Here is a 12097-nt window from a genome sequence, read left to right on the forward strand (position 1 = left end):
TTCTTTGATTGCTACTAGCTTTGAGAATGGCGAAAGGTGTTTCTTATCCAACATTTATGCTCCAATGGACTTTGCAGGTAAAGTTCTGTTATGGACCCATATTAGATTCATTCGCTTCCTGGAACCTTTTCTTCCATGGATTATGGCAGGAGATTTCAATGCGGTCATTAGCCTTGAGGAAAAAAGAGGCGGGCTTGCTAGGCTGGATCAATCATCTAATCTACTCAGAGAAATGATTGGCTTTTTATTTCTCATTGATGTGAAACCAAATAATGGAGTCTTTACATGAAATAACCGAAGATGTGGTGGTGAGGCTATCTCGAAAAGGCTTGATAGATTTCTGGTTTCCTGCTACTGGATGGACAACAGGTGGACTACCAGCTCTGAAATTCTTGACTGGAGGGGATTAGATCACTGGTCTGTTAAGCTTTCCATCACTTCATACCGGGTCACCAAGAATCCCTCTTTCAAATTCTAGTTGATGTGGCTAAGAGACTTGTCTTTACCTTATCTAATGGTCGATTGGTGTTATGAGGGGATGTCGGATCATGGTACAGCTATGTATACTTTCAGCAAGAGACTTCAGCATGTGAAGTACAGGCTTAAGGGACAGAACAAACAATGTTTCAGTTATCTACATGTTCAGAAGAAGGCTGCCCAAACCAAGCTAGATAACATCACCCGCCAGATTCGGGACCTTGGGTTGAGTTTTGAGAGGAGTGAAGCTGAGGTTCTTGCCCTTAAGGAGCTGGATGAATGGGAACTTCGTGAGGAGATTTTTTGGAAGCAAAAATCTCGTATTGATTGGCTTCAGGAGGAGGATAGGAATACTACTTTTTTCCACAACTCCGTTAAGGCACGATGGCATGGGAATTCTCTATCCTCTCTTGTCTTATCAGATGGATCCCAGATCTTTTCCTATGATGCTTTCTTTAGGGAGGCAGTCAAGTACTTCTCTGCTCTCTTTTCTAGGGAGGAGCCTGGAGCTAGGCCTGAGGAGCGAGACATCTTGGAGTGTATCCCTCATCTTGTTTCTGCAGATATGAACGAAACCCTTCTAAATCCTATCTTACTTCCTTAATTGGAGAAAATTGTGTTTAATATGAAGAAAGGTAAGGCCCCATGGTCCAGATGGGTTTCCAATTGATTTTTTCCAAGAATTCTGGGAGATAATAAAGTATGATCTTCTAGATATGGTCCAGGAATCATACAGGAATAAACAGATGTTGAAGTCTCTGAACTCAACCTTCTTGGCTCTCATACCTAAGAAGGAAGGAGTTGATAGGTTGGATCACTTCAGACCCATAGCATTACGTAATGTGGTATATAAGATCATCACCAAGCTAATTGCAGAAAGGCTCAAGCCATTCCTTGGCTCTTTGATTTCTGCGGAACAAGGTGGCTTTGTAGATGGAAGACAAATTTTGGATGGAGTTGTGATAGCAACAGAGGCAGTCCACTCTATGGCTAATTCTAGGAAGAAAGCTATGTTTATAAAACTTGACATGGCCAAGGCTTATGATTGGGTGAGTTGGGAATTCTTACAAAAAATTCTTTTGACTTTTGGGTTTGCGGCGGAATGGGTCGAATGGGTTCTTAGCTGTGTGACCTCGACCTCTTTCTCTGTACTCATTAATGGAGAACCTTCTGAGTTGTTTGGGGCCTCTCGGGGTCTTCGACAAGGTGACCCTTTATCTCCCTACTTATTCATTATTATGGCAGAAGGGCTTGGTAGATTTTTAAAAGCTCAGGTTCAGCAGGGTACTATCCATGGATGGAGTTGGAGTAATAAACTTCCTTCTTGCTCTCATCTTTAGTTTGTTGACGATATTGGTCTTATGGGCATGGCTACAATTAGTGAAGCAGTTAATTTCAGGAAAGCTTTGGATATCTATCTGAAAGCCTCAGGTCAGAAAATTAATGAGGATAAGTCTTCTATTTATTTCTTTAACACTCCTCAAAGTATTCAGAATAGGATTGCTAGAGTTCTTAGATTCTAGATCAACTCACTCCCCCTGATGTATCTTGGGATCCCTTTGGTCTTGGTGCTCAGAAGAAGGATTATTGGTAGGGGATTTTGGATAAATTTAGGAGTAACGTGAGTCATTGGACATATAGATGGTTATCTTCTGCTGGGAGATTGGTTCTGCTTAAGATTGTGGTGCAGTCCCTTCCCATTTACAGGTGTTGTATCCAGGTTCCTCCGTCTAGTTTTGTGAGCGACTTTGATGTTGTTTCTCGGCAATTCCTCTGGTCTGGTAATCTACTTTCTTCCAAGTGGAGTCTGGTTAAGTGAGAATCGGTGTGTAGGCCAAAGCATGCAGGTGGCCTCGGGCTTCGGTCGATGACTCTTGTTGTCACTGCGTTGGCTCCCAAATTATACTGGCATTGGTGTATTAGCCAAGATCAAGAGTGGGCCAAGATTCTTTCCCATAAGCATCTTCTTGGTGTGGACTGTTTCGAGGTACCGCGACTTCCTTTGATGGGGAAAGGTTCCGACATTTGGAATACTCTTAAGAGGGGAGCTCAACTTGTTAAGGAGGGGCTTTTCTGGATTTGTAATAGCGGTTCAGATTCTTTTTTTTGGCAGGACTCATGGGATGGCCATCCTCCTATTCTTTCTAGCTTTCCCCAACTTCTTCCTCTTTCCCAATCTTTTGTTGATGCTGGTTGGCTTAAGGTGGAGGATTTTAAGACTGTTAAATGCCTGGGCAATGTTTTGGAGGACAGGTTGTGTAGCTCACTCAGTGGGAGGGACAACCTAGCTTGGAGTCCAAGTCCAAGGGGTAAATTTACAGTGGCTCAAGGATATGCTATTCTGGACAGGAACCTTCATGGTTTGGCTGAAGTGTACTGGTGGAAGAAAGTTTAGAGCAACTATTCGTGGCCCAAGTGTAACTTTTTCTTATGGTTGTTAGCTCAGAGGAAATGCCTTACTTGGGAGAATTTGCGCAAACGAGGTTTTCAGGGTCCCTCGATTTGTGTTCTTTGTTTGCAAGATGAGGAGTGTATCTCACACTTGTTTTTTCTTTGCCCCTTCTCAAGAGAGATATGACATAGATGGTGGGAGGCTTGGGGTCATGGTTGCATCCATGCTAATTCCCTTATTGATTTCTGGGAGAGCTTGGGCTGACCTCCAGCGAAGACTTCTTTCCTACAGGTGGCCTGGTTGGTCGGCCCAGTCTTTATTCTATGGAATCTTTGGCTGGAAAGGAATCGTAGAGTTTTCTATGATGTCAAAACTGGCAACTCCCAATTGTGGAAGTTGATTCTTAATAGGCTCCAGGAAACGATATATGCAAAGTGTGATATGGTAGTTAATATTGATTCTGGGGATCAAGGTATTGTGAGGAATTTGCATCTGAATGATAGCTGGTGGGGAGGCAATCCAAGCAAAAGATCGAGCCATGGTAAGCAGTGGGTGTGTAGAGATGGGAGATGGTCCCCTCCCCCGATAGGTCTCTTGAAGATCAATACAGATGGGTCTTCTCGGGGGAATCCTGGGCATGCTAGTATTGGGGCCATTGGTAGAGGCGATGATGGTGGTGCAATGTTTCTTTTCTTTGCTTACAAGGGTCAACATTCTAATAATTTGATGGAGGCCCTGGCTATTAAGGTTGCTATTGAGTGTGGCCTCTCATTAGGATGGCAGAAGATCATTTGTGAGTCTGACTCACAGATTGTTGTGGATATGTTGCACAACCAGAGAGTGGAAGATGTTAGTTGGCAACTTGCCTCTGTAGCCAAACAAATTCTGGATCTTTGTCAGTCGCTAGAATCTATTGCCTTCCATCATATCCCTCGGGAATGGAATAGAGTGGCAGATTGTCTGGCTAAGCGGGTGTCTAAGAATGAGGGTAAATGGGATATTAATAGTAGGGAAGAGCTACCCACTGAGTACCGTGAGATTATTGATCAGTTGATCTTGGAGGACAGTTGTTTATAGTGTTGTGCTGGGCCGTTTGGTCTTTGCCTTGTATCTTGATTGTGATTGAATAAATTTTTACCCCTCTTTTTCAAAAAATTAAGTAAATAAATATATTATTAAAAATGTATGTGAATTTGATTAATTAAAAGAATAAAATTTAAAGATAAAGTTATAGTTCTAATTTTGACATATTCATAATTATTTAATTTGATAATAATTTATTTAGGAGTTTTATTAATAAACTCTAAATAATATTATTAGTTAAATTAATAATTATAATATTAAAAACGTCTCATGATTAATTAAAGTGAGAAAGAAAATTAATTTAATAAAGATACTTTAATTTAAATTGCATAAAGTTGTTGCATGAAAATTGTATATAGAAAATTCAATATTTAATTAATTGAGAAATTAACTAAATAAAAGAATTAAATTTAAAAGATTAAATCAAAGTTCTAATTTTAGCATATTTTTATTTATTTAATTTAATAATTATTATTCAAGAGTTTTATTTTAATAATAAACTCTAAATAATATTATTAGTTGAGTAATAAATATTATTTGATTAAAAAGAAAATAGAGGTCTAAATTTAGAAAATTGGTTGAAGAAAGATTTGCATATGATGTTATTTAATTAGAAATTAATTAAATATATACTTTAGTTTAAAAATATTTATTTTAAAAGTCTAATTTAAGAAGTTGGATAAAAATAGAATTAAAACATTAAAATATTAAAGATTTAATATTATTTTATTATGATTATTTAATTAATAATTATTACTTATTAATTTAAATAATAAACTATGCTTTAAATAATGCTTACACTAATTAATAAAGTGGAGGAAAAGAATATTTTAATTAAAAAGTTCTTTAAATGTGCATGAAAGAATTAAATTTAAAAGATTTGATTAAAGTTCTAATATAGGCGTATTTATATTAATTGAATTTAATAATAATAATTTATTTAGAAATTTTATTTTTAATAAACTCTAAATAATATTATTAGTTAAATTAATAGATATTATATTAAAACGTCGCATGATTTAATAAGGGAGAGAAAGCTTTAATTTAAAAAAGTTTATTTTAATTAAATTGTATAAAGTGTGTGCATGAAAATTAAATTATAGTAATTAAAGACAAAGGGTTTTAGCATAATTGCATAATCAAAGCCTTGATTTGGGGGAAAAACTCTTTATTAGAGAAATTAGAGCTCATTTCTAGATAGACAGGTTTGGAGGAGCCAATTTCTGAAGAGAGGGTTTTTTGAAGGAAAAAGAAGATTCTTGCGTGTCTGTACGTTCATTGTTTTAGCATCAGATCTAGGTAGGATCTTGTAGGTTTTTGCAATAGTTGCTTGTTCTTTGAATTCTTCTCTTCTCCCTGTCTATTGTGTTTTTGTTTTCAAAATTTCTCTAGGTTGAAACCCTTGTTTGAGAAAATTGATTTTCATTATAGAATTATCTATGATTTATTCTAAAAACCTTTAGTAAATATTGAACTTTAGGGTTTTTAAAACCTAATGAATTATGAAATTCACTTTTGTATGCACTTTATGTGATGTGTGATTTATTGGTGTTGGGGTTTTCAGGTTTGACTTAGCTTTGGCCAGTCAAAATGTTTACCAGAAGCTCAAGAGTTATGTTTTGTGATGTCATGATGATGTTTTGATCTTGATCTTTATACTCAACCATGGTAATGTGTCTGGTATGCTTTATGAGATGTTTTGATGCATTGACTGTCATTGCTTTCTAGTGTTCTTGTGTGAAACTGAGGTGAATGGTGTGACCTATCTAATATAACCTTTGAGTCTTTGATTAGTTATTTTTGGATTGCTTTCCAGTCGCTTGTATAGGAATGAGGTGTTTGTATAATTTCTTCTTGGTGATGTCATGTTGTTACATGGATTGGTTTATGTATACTTAATTTTGGGATCAGTCCTATTAGGATGATCATTTTGGTGGAATCTGTGATTATGATCAGTGATTTTTAGTACTTGTTAGTTGCTTGTTTAAGAACTAATGTATGGTATGTGGTCTTTTGTGATCTTTTGATTTTACTGAGCTTAGGGTAGGTTATCTATATGTGATGTCGAAAGTGGCTTGCAATAGAGGTCGGGGCCCAAAGTGGTTGCCATGGTAACCCATTGTAAATTTTTTAATAAGTGAAAACACTACACTAAATGGGAATAAAATGAACCTAATAAGAGTCTTTGTATGTTCTCACCCATGCCTCGAGTGCTAGTACAAACTAGGATGGGAGTAGAGGGAATGTTTGGTTGTGACCATGCATTGTTAGTATGCCTTGTCAGTACGGAAGGATACTAGTGCCACATAAAGTCACTAGGGGGCCGAGGTCAAGTTAGAGTGCCAGGATAACTCTAGCATTGATTCGTGCGATGACACTTGCCCACTTGCATAGTAGATTTCCTACGTGTTGTTGTTGCCACTAGGATTAGTTGATACTCGTGTCTTGGTACCCTTTGAGATAGTTTGCTTTCAAGTGATTCCTTGAACCTACATGTTGGTTTTTGACTTTTGAGTTTGTTATCCTGTTTGGGACTTGAGACTATCTCCTCAATGCAATGGGAGTGGGCCATTTAGGTTCCACCACGGTTGGGTGGTAGTGCTTTTTCTTATACCATTGAGATCTGACTGTCAAATGCCGCTGCTGGATGTGTTTGTGCAGATGTTCCTTTCTATCTGTTCTTGTATTTTTTTGATGGATGGTTATACTTAGTGTATTGTATTTGATTTCATAGATCTTACAAGATGATGTAATTTATTTCATGATGTATATTATTTTGGCCTTTCATACCCTGTGACCTGTATAGTGGATGATTGTGCATTCTGTTTATTGTCAAGTGGCATCATATATAATTGTATATTATTTAAATGGTTTCATACTGATATATTATTATTTAATGTGGATTTATTATTAATTAAAATTAAATGTGACTCAACATCTTGGGATCCTTAAAGAATGTAATATGTTATGTTTGCTTATGTATGATTGTTTGTAATTGCTTTCGCTATGTTATAACTGTTGTTGTTAAGTTATTATCTTTAACTTTAAAAAAAAAATGTTTGGCAAACTTAGTAAAACTTTAGGTTACTTCTTTTGGGTCACATGACGGGGCGTTACATAATCTAGTTTGGATCATAAGTAGATCATATTTGGAAATTCCCATCTTTCCCTCACACATATATTTGAATAGCTTAGTGACCCCGTAAAGTGGAAACCTACATCATATTAAAGTGCTTCCATTTTACCACTAAACATTATGTGGTTAGATAAGCTATATAAAATTGTAAAGTCACTAATACAAAAGGTAATTGATTGAACGCTACTAAAAATGAGCTAACCATGAGTTTAATTTTGGCAAGGCAAGTTGCAAAGTTCATAGCAGTACATCTGTCTCATAATGGAATGGTATGTACAGTAAATGACATCTTGAATCCTAAAGTAAGATATGTGGAGATGATAATAGGACATATAATCTATCACTCAGGAAAGGTAAATGGTATCCCTTGAAGAGAAACATGTGGATCTCATCAAATCATACATGAAAAAGCTAGACTTGACCTAAGTAGATGGTTGAATGGCCAAATTATGGAGAATGTAGGTATGATCAAGACAGATTTTAGTAACAAAGTTCTTAGGTTTGGTTAAATATTAGTATGCATATTCTTTTATTTTAGAGGAGAATTCCCATGGTTTCAAACCTTTAAATGGTCAGTGAAGCAACCAATAACTGCACATATTAGCATAATGTACAAGAGACACAAGGGAAGAGGTAACACTACTCTATGAGAGTATTTCAAGAGCTTTCAATGAGAAACACATAAGTGGGATAGAATTCTTGCTAGTTTTGTGGAGAAATACAAAAAAGATGTGTGTTTACTTATAAACACAGACAAATGTATCATATAATTTGTGCAATCAAGGATTGACTAGTTGACACATTTTCAGTATGAGGTGAGTGAAGAAGTTGCAAGACCATGCATAGAGCAGTTGTTGGCTGTGCTAGAAAGTCCAAATCTACCAAGGTTTGACACCTACATGGAGATAAAAAACAAGCTTCTTAAGCATAAGAAGGAAGAAAAGAGTATGCCATAGAGGGTGACACGAAGTCAAACAACGATGTCATCCAAAGCCATAGAGATTGAAGAAATGGGTGATGATGAGATAGAGACTGAACTTGCCAAAGAATCACCACCAAAGTCTCAAGCATGGATGGAATAGAAAGAATAATATGATACTTCGACTAAAACTGAGGTAAAGAAGATAGCAAAGAAAGGTAAGATGAAGAAAACCTCACCCTCATTGGATGACATTCTTGATAAAATAACAAAAAACAATAATTTTTCTATATTGAAAAATAGTTAGCTATAGGATATGGCTAGGAAAGCACTCATGGAAGGAAGTATAATAGGAATTCATCTTACACTAGTTGCCATCATGATTAGTAGGATTATAAAGATTAAGAGCTTTGACATAATTTTTCATAGACATGATAATATCATTCATATTATGAGAGACATTGTGCAACACATCCACAACATGTTCATTATTTTAAATCATTCTACTCAACACTTCAAGGGGATTTCTTCATTCTTTGAATGTCCTTGACCAATCCATTCCTCAAACTTTGCTAAATAATTGACAAGTTTTTATAATTTATTTGGAGACATTCATTTTAGAGAGTCGTCATCATTATAAGAAGTGTTGGAAGAATGGTTCTCAACAATGTTAGGTATTTCATGTGTAGGCATAGAGATTTCAATTGAATTCCTAAGAAAAATTCTAGACGAATCAAACCCTATACCTTTAGAACTTAAATCTTAGGAAGTTGTAAGGATATATTTCTTCTCATAGGGATACTAGATCTATACAGCTTGTGGTGATAAACTTACACACAAAGTTAAAGATGTCTAAATAATGCAAATTCTCAACAAATTGACATTTAAACATTGCATGGAGTAAAATTTGGATTTCTATATGCATGAAATGTAACAATAAAAAATGTATATGTATGTATATGTATATGCGTGTACATATGTTTATGTACATGTATATGTATATGTATATGTACATGTAATGCATATACACACATACATTCATACATATATTATGTATGTATGTATGTATATTAACATCCAAATCAAAAGAAATATGTAAGTAGTCATGTTCATCAAAATGTATTGTCCATAAATAAGTTCACTAACTTGTATGGAGAAACTAGAAAGCTTAAGCTTCTTTACTCCTTAACTACCGTTATCAGCTCAAGAATTCCTGAGAACAAGGCAAACTCAGTAATCCTTCATGGAGAGTGGAATATTATTATACATATATGGAAGATGGATGAAGAAGCTACATCAAAATGAAGAAAATATGACACTTCTACATATACAACAAAATATAGAATCAAAAAAATTGTGGCAAAAGAATTCCAAGAGCAGGTCACCCTCACGAACTGAGTTATTCCACTCTTTCTCAATTTTGAATCATAGGTCAGTTATATTATGTATGTTTTCAAGTCACCCCAACCAATTAAGTTTGTACACTATTGACTGAAATTTTGATCACAAGTTAGTTATAGTTTATATGTCACCCCAACCAATCGAGTCCCTCCACTTTTGCCTAAATTTTTGATCGCAGATGAGTTATGGTTTATACTTCCAAGATATTCTACTAAAATTTGTATCTTAGTTCTTTGTTTTCTCATATAGGCATAATTGTCAAGTTTTCTTCTCATCTTGACCTAGCTTCTTCATTCATCTTTCACTCCCCAAAAAAGGATCAATGAATCCACCTTGTGCTTAAGAATCCTCGAGCCAAGTGGATCATTCTTCTCATAGTTAATTAAAGTGGAAACAATCCTAAGCTTCATAGTTTTCCCACACAAGCTAGTGTACCCCATTTCCCCACATTACACCATGCAAGTAAAAGATGCCAATACGAGGTTAGATTAATTTTCATTAGTAGCATGGAAGTGATAGATATTAGGATACATTGAATTGAAAGGTTTAGCAGATCAAAGAAATCTTATTGATGGTCTTACGTGTTGTATGTTACACACATACCTTTGCTAGGGATTACAGAAAGTGGTATAGGATTTTTTCTTGTCTTTAAATTTGGTAGTAAACTAAAGCAAAAAAAGAGAAGATGAAATCCCTAGTGTAGTATGAGATGCTTCGGCATTCCTTTTTCTAGTTTGAAAGAAAGGTTTTAGTGAATTAGGCTATAACAAGATGCATATGGTAGGGTACATCCACTTCCTATGTCTAATTGGTCTCTATGTACATGCCTTAATCAATAAGCACTTGTATAGAAACTACCTCATTTTTTGAACATGTTATAATTATGTTCTTGTCAGTGATGAAAGCGAGTAGTCTATAATGCTTTATTTTCATCATGGATAATGATGGATTAAAGGATAGATCCCATGGCATACATGGCATATTATGTGATATGCCAAGTTTATTCATTTGGTTAAGATGTACTTCAGGGCTTATGTGTTAGAGAAATGAGTATCACTTTTTTGTTAGGATTAAGCTCCCATCTATCTTGTAAATCTTATGACATAGTTACAACATCCTTGGAAAGTGTCCTAAGAATCTTAGGGTGTATTGGGAAAATATTCTATACTATTTATTCACACTATTATTTATAATAAATTCATAAAGGGCACGATGGGTTCCACTAGAAACAATTAAGGAAAAATGAATACAATTATTTAATATTGTATTCCCATCATGTGAATGTCTAGAAGGATCTAATCACAACTTTCTACATTAATATGATTTATTTTTAGATTTACATATAAGTTTAAGATTTTCATGTTATAGTTGTCCAAATCTTGTCTCTCATTCTTTCATTAACTTATTGCATAGAGATTGAATTTCACAACCTTTGGTATTGAATTTGTATATTTCTCAACATTATTTTATGTTTGGGTGATCTCCATGTTAACATCTAATGTCCAAGTTATTCACATTGTGTATGTGTGGGGTGCTTGAGATAGCATTATGTATATGCATATATAAGCTATCATATTGTATATATATTACATGTGTATGAGCTAGTCACCCTATGTATAGGTAATGTATGAATGAGCTAACCTTCGTTTGTACTTGAAAGGTATATCAATTAATCACTCATATACATGTGACATAAGAGATAACCAACCATGTTATGTATAGGTGTTGCATAGTTGAGCTAATTACTATTTAATCACATGACATAGTCCCTTTGTATGTGCTATGTGTTGTGCACAAATATTAGCACGAGACCAACACTTGATTGGAATGTGTTTGGTGTCATTCTATTATAATTGGTTTAAATTTGAAAGTATAAATTGTATTTTAAAAGCAAGATCAAAGATCTCATATAAGAGGAGAAAGAATGAATTACTCAGTCTCAGATTTACAAAAAATATAAGTAGACAAAGAAATTATAAATTCTTTAGGTATAAGAGTAGGTTTAGACGATTTGAATATTCTATAAGAGATTGGCATATTTAATGTGAGTATTAGAAATATGACATAAATTTGATGCCATAACCATGAATGATAATATTAATAACCTAAAGTTTATACATTGGATAAAGATAATTGAATTATTTTGTTTCACTAATTTGGATTTTCACTTTTATTTAAATATTTATGATTTTAAAAATAAATATTTATTAATAGTATTAAACAAGAGCTACACAAGTTGTAGCTGGAGTCCCTACCTTACATAGGGAATAAAAAGAAAATTGGGCAATTGTTTTATGGTCAAAAACATTTGAACAATACATAGGAAATAAAGTAGTGTTGCACATCCCTCATTTTTTAGTTTGAAGACAATCTCAGGTTTCATTGAATTCTTATTTGAAGAAAGACAATTTGCAAAACTAAAACAACAATGCCCCATCTCTACCCTGCTTTTGTTAAAATTAGAGCTTCTTCTGGTTTATACTAAGTTTAATATAATGGAATCTATATTGTTCTAAAGTTCTACAAGTAACTTTGAAGCTCACTGAATCCCATTCCTATCGAGCCTCTCATAGAAATGGATAATTGCCAGGTGCACCTATGAACAAAACCTAGAAAGATCTATTTCCACTCTTTTCAAGGTGCACCTATAAAGAAAACCTAGAAAGATCTATTTCCACTCTTTCCAACG

The sequence above is a fragment of the Cupressus sempervirens genome, chromosome 8 (genome assembly GCF_028749045.1).
Source record: "Cupressus sempervirens isolate cs-2001-9-10 chromosome 8, ASM2874904v1, whole genome shotgun sequence".
Classification (NCBI taxonomy): domain Eukaryota; kingdom Viridiplantae; phylum Streptophyta; class Pinopsida; order Cupressales; family Cupressaceae; genus Cupressus; species Cupressus sempervirens.